The sequence below is a fragment of the Epinephelus moara genome, chromosome 22 (assembly GCF_006386435.1).
Source record: "Epinephelus moara isolate mb chromosome 22, YSFRI_EMoa_1.0, whole genome shotgun sequence".
In the NCBI taxonomy this organism is placed as follows: Eukaryota; Metazoa; Chordata; class Actinopteri; order Perciformes; family Serranidae; genus Epinephelus; species Epinephelus moara.
Window position 1 is genome coordinate 29,102,299 of NC_065527.1, and position 13,550 is coordinate 29,115,848.

Below are 13,550 nucleotides of genomic sequence, written 5' to 3' on the forward strand. Positions count from 1 at the left end.
GAGGCGAAACGTCTTCAAGAAACGCAAGCAAGTCCAGTTGCCTACGATATTAGCACTTACGACTGTGTTTTTAAGCATCCATCTCTATATGTGTGTGTGTGTGTGTCTCTGTACCTTACGCCATTTTCACACTGGACACAAATATACCCTGATATGTCAATTGTCGTGCAGGCACACATCAGCAGTCGCCTGGCCGTTGACTTTTTTTTTTTTTAGAACAGTGAACAGTGGTTCCCACCTGGGTCAGCTATGGGGTCCAGATTTGTTCTTAGTCATTAGTCCACACAGTTTAATATACTTAGCTTCATACTTGCATTTGGCCATCTTGTCCAGCTAGTTTGCTGTCTCTGTTAAGTAGCTGTCTGTTAGTCACTCTACAGTTTTTTTACAAACTTGACACATTTGTGAGTCACTTATGGTCAGAATGAACCAACCCATTTTGGACCATGACCCACCAGTTGGGAACCACTGGTTTAGAAAACTGAAGTCACTGTTTTTTTCTAATGCCTTTTGGTTTAAAAGTTACAAGTGGCACTGCATGTAACCTAAATTATAATGGAATAATATTCTGGTCTGAGTACATGTTATGTGATTATATTTCTAAGTGAACCTTTTACTTGTAAATGTGCTGTGTGCATGCTGTGCAACTTGTTTGTCAACTTTTTTTTTTGAACAGCTAATCCTGAGGCCATTTACTGTGTCAAATTCTGTATTGTGAATATTTTAAAAGTCCTGGCCACAGCCATGGTTACTGTTCGGGTACCAATATGTCCACAATTTTTGGCACGCTTGTATAGACAGCAGGACCTTGGCTTTGGAGAAAGCCCCTGGTATGTATTTTTGGATTTGGTTTTGTTTTATATTATTGTCATATGGCCAAATTAAAAGAGTAAAAGCTCCACAGTTCCAATAAGCTGCTCCAAACATGTATTAACAGAAACAGAAATGATCTCCATTTTTAGTGAGGTATTAATGAGTATTTTTCCTTACAGTCTTTGTATACCTATAGAGACGAACAAATCCGTGACTCTTAACTCTCCTCAGAGACTCCTCTATCAGTGAAGATCTTTCTAGAAACAGAGCAATATTTATGACATCTGTCACTCCACCTGATATTTAATCATAATTAGAACTACATATATCCTTCAGGTGCAGTCACCGTGACTTAATCATGTGTTTACAGCCGCATCAAAAAGTCAAAGTCATGGTGCAAGGACGTACGGAGCTGTACATACTGATCACTAAAGAAATCAATGGCAGAGTGGCTGATGGGATGTCTGTTGGATATGGAGCAGTGACGCTGTGCAGCAGCTGAGGGAGAGGCCAGTGTTTGATGAAGCCTCTCAATCTGTGAGGTCTCCTGAGTCAAGTGTGTTGTCATACGGAGAAGTTATTTTGTTATATTTTTACAGACTTTCAGTCAGACTGAGTGTTAGTTTTATTGGTTTGTCACAGCCGTATGTCCCCGTCCAATCTGCAGTGTTTTACATACAACAGCTTGTCATCTATGAGACATTGTACTGAGCTGTGTATCATACAAAATGTCATTCAGGGATCATGTTTTCTTTTCTTCGTCCTCTTTAGGCTCTCTGGGCTTCGTCTATGTTAAACCCAAATGTTATCTCATTGCGAAGTCTTAAACTATTGTAGTTTTGGAAATAGCATGTATTAATTTACAAGATGGACACTGATTTGATTAAGCATGGTTTGTCATTTTTAAACTCTGTCTCTGACTCTTAAACTTATTATTTCCTTCTTTTCCATTATAGAAAGAAGAAAGTCACATTTTGACTCATATGTTTGTCTGTGTTAACAGGTTGACTCAAAAACTAAACAATGGATTTCTGTCTTATTTAATGGACAGATTTGTCTTGGTTTAACTAGGAAGGTTTTACACACTTACACTACCCCTCCGTTTTGCACATTTACACGGGTGTCCTTATTCTTGTTGGAATAGATGGGTATGGCGAAGTGTTAAGCCTCCTACAGACTGTGAGACTTTAGCAATCTTATAAGTTTAGTGTAAGCTACACCGTGCGACATGGATCTAATAAACTTGGGTATGACATTGACTTTGATGTATGCAGACTGTACAATGACAACACTTACTGAATTGTAGGCTACAGCATACAATGCAACAGCTTCCCATACTTAGTGCGCAAGGATGCTGCATGGGTCTCCAACTGTGACGCACAACATAACCTTAAGTTTTGTGGGCACTATATACTGCAGTGTGTCTGTGTGTGTGTGTGTGTGTGTGTGTGTTTGCTAGCTGCTAGGTTGCTCTTTCCTTACATGCTTCATCCTTCTTTTTGTGATCATGGGAAGAGCTGGAGAACACATCATACAGGCAAGGCTTCTGCTGCTTTGTGCGTCATTTCACGCTGCATTTCTTTTGGTTGGTTAGCAGACGTAGGTCGTAACAGCAGTCATACAATTAGATGGTCATCCCAAATTTCTGACACTGTCAGACTTTATCCCAGGCTGTCATTGATCACAAGACTGTGACAACGGCCATCCTTGAACCTCTAGATGTAGGGCCACTATTTTAGAGCCCGAAATTGCACAATGTATAGCAGGCTTATGGGCTACTTGGCCCTCCAAATGGAGGTTTTCCAGAGGCACACTTCAAACTGAGTGTTATGAGAAATTCTCAGCATTATGGTTGCATAAACAACAACAAAAAAACACTAATGTATTTTCTTTATTAATAAAGATTTGAAAATTCCAATAACCATTATCTTAGTTTAATATTAATGTTGTTTCAATGTAAGATGCTCTTTTTCTTTACAACAGAGCTTTGAGGGCTCATAGTAGCATATGTTCCCATCGGATCACTGCACTCCGAGAATGCAGGGTTATTCGTGGTTCCTTGAGTGTGAAAAAGTAGAATGGGAGCCAGAGCCTTCAGCTATCAGGCTCCTCTTTTGTGGCTCCATCTTCCAGTTTCGATGCGGGAAGCAGACACTGTCCCCACATTTAAGACTAATCTTAAGACTTCCTCTTTGATAAAGCTTATAGTTGGGGCTGGCTCAGGCTGGTTTGAACCAGCCCCTAGTTAGACTGATACAGGCCCAGTCTGCCAGGGGATAGTATAGTATATAGTACCTTTAGAACCAAAAGTAACCCTTACGGACATGCACCCAGACCCTAAATGAGGTTAATGTTTTCACTGCAGACAGTACTCTTAAATTTGGGTGGGGTTGTTGTCACTCACAGATCCATCCAGCACTCGCTGTATTTCCTCTTCATCTGTGATGCAGAGTGAACGCTGCACCTCGTTTATTGTCCGCAGAACAGGGTCGCACGTCATCCACTTATGCATTGAGTACATTTCAAGTAAATGTCCATCTTAAACGTTACCGGCAGTTGGCCTAGTGAATTAAATTATATTTTCTCAGTCTTGTAGACTGCGACTGGCAGTGTGGGAGCACAGGTTGCTAACATTAGCCTACAGAGCACCACCAGTGGTCTGGTAATGAAGCAGTGTTCTTTTTTGTTGGTTGACTTGTATGATCAACTTTTAGCATGAAACTTTAAGTTGTGAACAAATTGTGAACGTCCATGCTTTTCTGTCTCCACCAGAAAAATGGCAAATGTAACTGTTAAAATTCCATTATTGCCAAAGTGGCATCTGTTTATGTTTTATAAATGCCATCTATGACTACTGACGAAGTGTCAGGGTTTTGAAGGGTTGTCTCATTTCATAGGGGAAAATTTCAACTACTACCAGCTGTAAAATGAGAAAGTTTGCTCCAGCCATTCAGCAGTGCTTTGTTTCGGTTCAACTATCTTATACATGGTGGTCAGGTTAAGAAGTTTCTAATCTTGCAGCTAAACAATACTTTTTTTCTGAAAATCTTTGAGGTGAGAAATAGACAATGCAGTGACAGAATCTTGATTCATGCTGCCTAGTTTTACAGCAGCTCACAAGTAGTGATTAACATGATTGACAGCTGCATTAGAGACTGGGCTCTGACTGGTTTCGTTCTCGTGCGGTAAGGCTATTAGAAGTGCTACAAGGCAATAAAGTAGCAGAGTAGTATGATTATTTTTTCACAGATTATCTATCTCATTTAGTGCTGTGTGAATATAGTGACAATTTCAGCAAAGATGATTATTATTTTTTATAAAAGTTACCAACTGTAACTTTAATACAGACTGATTTGATAGATTTTGGTGGTTCATACAACTAGACCAAGTGTCGAGAGTCTGTAACAAGGCTTTTTATACTACACAGTAGTGAACAGACACCAATGACAAAAACAAAGGGCATTACATTTAAAAAATCTTGAACACCACAACACTGGTTGCAAAATTACTGGTAGCATGGTGTTCATTTTATTTGGTTATGGTCTGAAACATGCAAATTCAGAGGAATGGTTCTTTACAGGAATTGCACATTCGAGGAATCACTTTAACCTCTGACTAAAGTTACAGGAAGTGATGTCTTCAGATGTTCTAGCAGTTTTTGCCATAATTAATCGACTAATTCCTCTTCATGTCTCGTCTCAGGCTGTGGTCAGGCTAAATGTGAAGAGCAAATACGACATCCAATCTCTTGAACGTGTGACGAATAAAAACACATGCTGTATAAATGGTTTATGAAGAGACGACGATGTGAGCATAAGTAGAAGAGACAGTTTTTTTCTTCAACTTTGAAATTCCACCTGAGAGGCCTGCATGTACGCACACACCAGCCGCCATTTTATCTTACCCTCTTACCTTCTCCAAAACACATGCATGCACCCGCTCACTCTCTCTCATGCACACATTATATGCTCGCACGTCCGCACAGACACGCACACCCAACCCCCACCCAATCCTCAACTCGCCATGCAAACACACACACACCCTTTTCCCTGCTACACACACACACACCAAAACACACATACCTCCCCCTCACACACGTAGGCACCCCCCTAACTCCACGCACACACATTCGCGCACGCTAATGCACACACATGCACACACACGCCCTGTTCCCCTCCCCCTCCCCCCTCCCATTCCATACCAGGGCACATCGTGACAAAACAAAGAACACCCCATAATAGTCAGGCACAGTATGCATGGTAACCAGTTATGTCAGAGATGAAGGCACTGTGTGTGTGTGTGTGTGTGTGTGTGTGTGTGTGTGTGTGTGTGTGTGTGTTCACTGTATATATGAGCACACTCACACACATTCATACAGCTGCAGATAATGCTCACTTCATACATAAATAAACACACACACACACACACACACACGTACACACCGAGGATACACACAAACATTGCACAAACCCACATATATACACACCTCCCACACACACGAGAACATACACAGACGCACCAAATTACAGGCTAACGGGTATACATCCAGACACACACACTAAAACACAAGAGTGCATGCAGCCACATGTATACACACCCAGAAACACACACATAAAAGTACATGTCCATATAAATAATGAACATTGCGGCAGAGGGAAGTACACAACACAAAGAAATACACAGACCGATGCTAACAAAAGACGGAGAAATTAAGAAGGAGCAAAAACACAATTTGACGTACAAACAAAAGTACACTTCTATTTAATAATGACAAACATCAACAAGAACACACACAAAAAAAATCAATCGGACACAAACACAGAAGACCACTAACACAAGACTGAATGGACGAACACAGACACCAAATATATGATTTAGACACAACATGTAGACATACAAGTACACATCCATATAAATAATTACATACATAAAGTTCACTGAGGCAGAGACAAGTACACAAGACAAAGAAATAAAAGGATGAAACTAACAAAAGACAAAAATTAAAAAGCACAAATACAACACAAAATTTGAGGTACAAACGAAAGACAACATGTACACATAAAAGTACACATCCATGTAACAAGAACAGAACACTCACATACATGAAATCTAAACAGACGGAAACAAAAAGAGACACAAAACATTAAAAAAAAAGCACAAACACAAGCTCTAACTTCCAAAAAGAGACCGTAAAGATATGAATGAGGACATGTAGATGTAAAACTTTTCAGAAACAAAATACATACTTACAGGAATTTTTTGTTGCTAATGCTGCTTTACTATAACTTGAGTTTTGAGTTCAGGACCTTTACTTGTATCAGAATATTTTTACAGAATGATAATTCTACTTTTACTGAAGTAAAAGGTCTGAATACTTTGTCCTCCACTGGATATTTGTCAGTAGTATCTCACAATTTATAAACAATTAATTAAAAAAACTATTGAAAAATAAAGTTTTATTTGTAATCTATTTTTGTTTGTTTTATAGGCTACTCTAGTTCTCCAAAAATAATATTTAATAGTATCAGATTTGTTTTTAGTTTGAATGACAAACTTCAAACTTGAGCGCTGAACTTAATGAGGACATGTAGATGTAAAAGACGTCCACATAAATAATGACACACATGAAGAAGTACAGAACACACACAAAAAATCAAAACAGATGGTGACAGAGACACAAAATGTTAAAAAAGGGCACCAGCACAAGATTAAACATATCAACACAGACACAAAAGATATGAATGAAGACACCACGTAGACAGAAAAGTGCACACTTGAAAAAATATCAAAACATTACACGCAGACAGAAGGTGGACACACATAAAACAAAAAGACACAATTATGGAGACACAAAAGTACATACTTAAAAACACATAGGCCTACACAAGGTAAAAAATATGAACAAAACGCAAAGACATGTAACTGTCTTGGTTTCACGTCTACCAGTCTCTTATGGTGCTATTTTACAAATCTTATACTGAGTCTGTCTTGACCTTCTCTCTTCTCTGCTGGTTCAGAATCTCCACATCAACTCCAAAAACGCACTAAGTAGTGTAATGAAAATGAGTAGCAAGATCTTGGGAGTTCAGCACTGTACGTTATCTGTCCTGTTTCACAAACAGATAAGAAGGAAGGCTAAAGCCATCCTTTCCGACAGCTCCCACCCCTTATTCTCCAAGTTTCAGTTTTTGCCTTCTGGTTCTCGGCTCAGATTAAGAGTAACAGATATAAGTACTCCTTTAGTCCTACTGTCATTTCTCTTCTGAATACAGGGCAGTGGAGGAGTCTAACGTGTTGTTTTCCTTGTTATTATTATGTGATGATTGATGGTGACCGTGATGATATTGATGGTTTTTGCAGATGACCACGTTTTTTTATAGATGTCTGTAGATACCAGATACCAGTTGGTCGATGTTGGAAACGGCATCATAATGGAGAGATGTTGATCTCGTCATCCATCTTATCCATCACTGTGCACTTTATTTACCCTTGTGCACTTCAGTTGCTGCTTATCATTCAATTTGCTTTGTCATATTCTTTTTTTACATTGCAATGGCTGTATTCCAGTGTCCACTGTTGTTTGACTCAACACAGTGAACAGCTTTTTATTCCTAATATCTTAAGAGCTAGTGTTAATGCACATTTTTATTTCTATTTTATCTTATTTATATATATTTACATACTTCTAGTTCATGCTCTTATTCTTACTTCTTATAATTATATATTCTTTACATCGGAGTGACTGTAATGAATCACAATTTCCCCTTAGAGATCAATAAAGTATTTCTGATTCTGTTTCAGCTCACTGTATTTGGCTCCCTCTGACTGTTATGTATGCACATTCTTGTGTTTTTACTTGTTGTGCCACCAAATGCCCTCCAGGGGCAAAAGTTGAAGTTGACACAAAAGTACACCTAAAAATGTTACATGAACAAGACACACAGCATCTCCTGTATACGGACGCCAGCACAGACGGAAGTTGGAAACACAAATAAACACAACACAGAGGACGCAGAAGTGCACAAAAATGTTTACACACCCTGACATTCAACACATCATCACACACTCTAACACAGAAAAAAAATCATGATACAAACACGGCAAGTACACACATACACACACAGGTATACATATAAGACGTTGCGTTGATCTATGGGACCTTGTGATGGGCATATTTTCAATGGTGTAAAGAAACCAAGTACATTTAGTCAAGTTCATTTTTCTGCTCATTTTCTTTCTGTTGGGGGTCGTGGGGGGGCTGAAGCCTATCCCAGCTGTCATTGGGTGCAAGGTGGGGTACACCCTGGACAGGTCGCCAGACAATCACAGGGCTAACACATAGAAACAAACAACCATTCACACTCAAATTCACACCTATGGTCAATTTAGTCACCAATTAACCTGCATGTCTTTGGACTGTGGGGGGAAGCCGGAGTACCCGGAGATGGCGGTGTTGCGAAAGAGTACTGGTCTTAATACCTGCTGTCAGCACTGTTAGGGTGTAAGATGGTGCGAGTGTGTGGCATTACCCTCCTGGTGTGTTTGCTACTTTCCGCAAGCTCGCTTAGGTTTTTCAGACTCATAAATGCACAATAGAAACTCACAAAACAGCATTCTCACTCTGACCTTTGTTGATGTTCTGGGACGCCTTGTCAAGTTCTGCCTGTTACATGCATTGTCTTCTTTCGAAGTACACTTCAGTTTTCACCCTTTTACCCTTTACATACAGTCTCTTTCAAGATAAACACACTACATTGGAACAACGCAACTTGACGGTTTCTTTTTTTTTCCTCCAACAACAAATGCACGTGGTTGGGTTTAGACGCCAAAACATGCGGTTAGGCCTAGGACAAAAGAACAGGGTTTGGCTTTACAATCTGATGGGACACGAACACCACTCTCCCGGGTGGTAGTCGGTGATTGTTGTGCCCATCCACCACTACTCCCACCTGCCCTATTCACACTTGTACCGCCCTTCATTCTTGTCCCTCTGTGTTTCCCCACAGCACCGCCGAGCGCCGTTAAACTATAATGGCAGACAGCTGCCTATCATGCCGACGTTAAACAGAGGAACACAGCAGTACACTTTTTGAACTCGTGCTTCTCTCTGTCATGGAACTAAGACTGGATTAATCGCCATATTAACTCATCATAAAACACACTTCATTCAAACTTTTCAGAAACAAAATACATACTTACAGGAATTTTTTGTTGCTAATGCTTCCTTACTGTAACTTGAGTAGAATTTTGAGTTGAGGACATTTACTTGTAACAGAATAGTTTTACAGAATGATAATTCTACTTTTACTGAAGTAAAAGGTCTGAATACTTTGTCCTCCACTGAATATTTGTCAGTAGTATCTCACAATTTATAAACAATTAATTAAAAAAGCTATTGAAAAATAAAGTTTAATTTGTAATCTATTTTTGTTTGCTTTATAGGCTACTCTATTTCTCCAAAAATAATATTTAATAGTATCAGATTTGTTTTTAGTTTGAATGACAAACTTCAAACTTGAGCACTGAACACAACATGAACAGACACATTGAAATACACAAACACTGACACACACAGTGTTTGTTTTCTTCAACAATAGTGTACAGTGTGTGTGTGAATGCATCTGTACATGTTGTTGTGTTTTTCCTTTACATTCAGCCATAAACAAATGTTGCATTGTTGCTCAGACTCAGGATAAAGAAGCTCGACTGGTTCTTGTATCTTTGTTTAGGCTAACTGTGTGTGCGTGTGTGTGGCTGCGGGAGCACACTCTGCATGTGTGCACGTGTACACATGTGCATTTGTGCACGTGTGTGTCCTCCGAGAGATGAGGGGAAAAAAAGGAAGAAGAAAAAAAAAAGTGAGGTCAGGTTTCTATCCCATGATGCAACTGTTCTATCCCTCCCCTCCCCTCCTCCTTCTTCTCCAAGCTGGTTGCCCGTGGCAACGCACTTATAATGAGGTCAGATGGACATCCAATAATATTCACCAGCCAAACCAGCAAGCAGCACAGAGCGAGGCGTGTTGGGACAGACAGCAGTCAAAGTGTCAGAGGCTGAATCAGCAACAAGACAAGATGGCCGCCAAACAAACGCAATAAGTTGGCACTGATTCATCAAGTCAGATTAAAACTGAGACTGATCTGGAATCAGTTTACTTGCAACAGCTCTCACTTTTATTTCACTATTATTTACCTGGTAGTTAGGTGAGTTTGGACATCCAAGAAGTTTGACTTGATAGGCTCAGTGTCAGTATTAAAGCAAGAAAAAGTTATGAAATGCTCAGAAATTAATCTCAGTAACAAAAACCTTCAGCAGCAAACATGGAATTCTGATCAGCTGAGGTACAAAGTTAAAATCCAGTATTTTAACTAATCTGCTGAAGTAGATTAGCTGAAGTAAATATCAATTATTTCTCTCACTCATGTTAGCTGCAGCCCTGCTGTAGCTAATGGGGATCCTAATAAACAATAAACAATGTTCTTTAACTTCACTTTCATTTCACCACACAGACACACTGTCAGTCACACGTTTGAGCTGAACCTATAGGAAGTCTTTACATGCGAGCAGCTGAATTCCTTGCATGTGATTCTTACCTTAACTAATTGTAAAAATGTGTAAAGTGATTCTTACATTAACTAATTGTAAAAATGTGTAACCTATAGGCCTACAACAAATTTAAAAATGTTTTAAAATTTCGGCAACTAAAATGTGAGTCATAGCCATGTCTCAGGCTGGCGCCATTTCTCTAAGTTCTGTTGAACGTTAAGAGTGTTGGCTTGTCTTGAGTCTCTGTGGATTCCAAATCCAGGAAGGAAAAGTATGAGAGGAAAATATTGAATTTAATAGTGTGTAGACAGATTTCTTTACTTTCATTGCAAGGTACAAAATATTCATGAATACCCTCCTGCAGTACCCACCTCACAGTAAGATATATTAATGATGTGACCTATTAGTAATGTTGATATGCTAATTTATACTTAATAACGCTGTGTTAACTTTATTATAAGGCTCAAATATATTTTGTGGCTCCAGACGAAAAATGGCTCTTCTGGTAGTTAAGGTTGCTGACCCATGGCCTAAAGTATTTGTGTAAATTTACTTTCCCATAGTAACTTTCCACCTGGTCATATGACATGAGACATAATCTACACAAGTGTCATATTAAAGGTTCTGTATGTGAGATTCAGAGCATTAATATAACAGTAAACCACTATTTGCCATGTAAAGATATGGTGGAGTAATGGCATCCTGTGCAAAGAATGAAGTTGCACTGTTTGTTGTATTCTGAGCTTCTCTGTGGTTTGTTATGGTAAGCCACACATGCTTAGACTAGTTAACTGCCACCACTTTGTACCATGACCTGTTTATGGAGTTAGCACCATTAGCTGCTAACCGCTGGCTTAGCCACCTCCATGTTGAGAACTATGTGCAGACAACTCATACGCTAAGAATTTCATATCACTTCTATGAATCACATAACAAAGTTCCCAGAGTCTGTTAATTGATTTTCATGTCATGTATCAAATGAGTAGAACGAATGTTGGCCTGGAAGTACAAAGATTCAAAATCAAATCCCTGGACTTAATGAGACCAAGGATTTTTCTTAAGAGAGCTCTTTACAATATGTGGAGCATTTCTATGATTAAGAGATTGCATGTACTAACAAGCATGTGCAGCCAGACCATCTACCACAGGGGTGCTCTAAGTTTCAATAGCCCTTTTTACACAGAGATGGTGCTATATGGCTGCTACAAAGTCCCTTCCCTTTACCGTCTTTGCATTTTTACCCAGAACCAAATGACAGCGGCATCATTCTGCTCCAGTGTGTTATCATAGACAGGATACCAGCATTGCAGAAGCAGAGGAGGCATGACGGGGGTCTCCTGTGACACAACTCTAGTGACATAACATACGCTTCAGCAGTGCTTTATAAACAGTAACAATCATTTACTGTCTCTGTTACTCCGCGGCTGACCTCGTCCTCTGCTCTGAGGGTAAGGAGCTCCTGGACTGCATAGTTTTCCCAATTTGCTGACATTTTTTGGCTGCCATTCTTCTTTGAGTTAGCTGCTAACTGCTAACAGCTACTTTTTACATCTTCTGTGGTGGGGGCATGCTGCCCATGATCCCATCCTGCCAGTTGTAGAAAATATTCATGAAGGCCACATTTTGAGCAACTATGGTAACAACAAAGAACAGAGAAGCTCAGATTATAACACACACAGAGGTAGCTGTTCAGTACATCATTACTCCACTATATCTTTACATAACAAACACTGGTTTGCTGCTCTATCAATTCTCTGAATTTTGTGTAGAGCTCCTTTAATTAAATATGTGAAAACTGGGCTGTTTGTGGGTAAAAAACTATCCAAATTATCCTAAAATTAAAAAGGATTTAACATCTTCCAATAAAATAACCTACCTGACATTGTAGAAAAGGTTTTAGACGACAATGCAGGGAGATTTACAGAAAAGAGTTAAATGCTTTAGACATGTGGGTTACTGCAGGGCTCACTCAGTTGTACAAATGTTGAATGTATATCTGGTAAATTGCCTTTAAACACCTCAAAATGATTGGTCTTTAGTTTCAATACATGTGGGTCACCTGGCTGGAGGATTTTTTACTTTTAAGATCCACACAGTGCTGCAGTCATGTACCCTCATTAACACATAACACTGGGAGAAGTTCAGGTAAGAGGTCAGAGAACATGTTGCAATGATGAGAGTAACTGATGCCAGCACTGAGGTTAGAAACATTGACCCTGAGAGGACCTCAAACCAAAGAGACTGAGAAAAGAGAGGGATGATGGGAAAATGGGGGTAGAGGAGATAGAGATAAAGGAAGGGACAGAAAGAAAGAGAAGATCCTTGTATGAATGAACAGTGAACAGTTATCTCGTCATGGTTTCTTGTATCACTGCCGTCAGTCAGACAAAGGATCTGTGAGCCTCCATGCCACGTCGGTCTGAAGGATCCATTTTAGTCTGCCAATCAAAATGAAGTCGGGTCATTTACATACTGTATTTACTGAGGCCGCACTGAAAACCAGGGGAACACCTCCCCCTTCTGTTCACTGTAGGAAACTGCTGGTCCCCAAGTGTCATATTGACCATGTGCAGATATAACAGACTGTATGTAGTCTGAAATGTGCCACTAGAATAATAATAATAATACACACAATATTTGATTATAATCAGGTAATAATTCATATAATGAACCAATACAATACCCACTTGATTCCACAGCAAAACAAACAAACAAACAAAAAATAATGAATTCCATGTATTTAAACACTCTTTTATTAAAAACATTAAACATTAAATTTTATCATTTGTCTCTGATGATCCACCTCCAACGCAAACAACTAGTCCATGTGAGTTCATAGATTTTGTGGATGAGGAGACAAATATTAATATACACTCACTGGCCACTTTATTAAGTACACCTTGCTTGTACCGGGTTTGCTTTTTGCCTTCAGAACTGCCTTAATTCTTTATGGCATCGATTCAACAAGGTGCTGGAAACATTCCTCAGAGATTTTGGTCCACATTGACATGATAGCGTCACGCAGTTGCTGCAGATTTGTCAGCTGCACATCCATGATGTGAATCTCCCGTTCCACCACATCCCAAAGGTGCTCTATTGGATTGAGATCTGGTGACTGTGGAGGCCATTGGAGTACAGTGAACTCACTGTCATGTTCAAGAAACCAGTTTGAGATGATTTGAGCTTTGTGA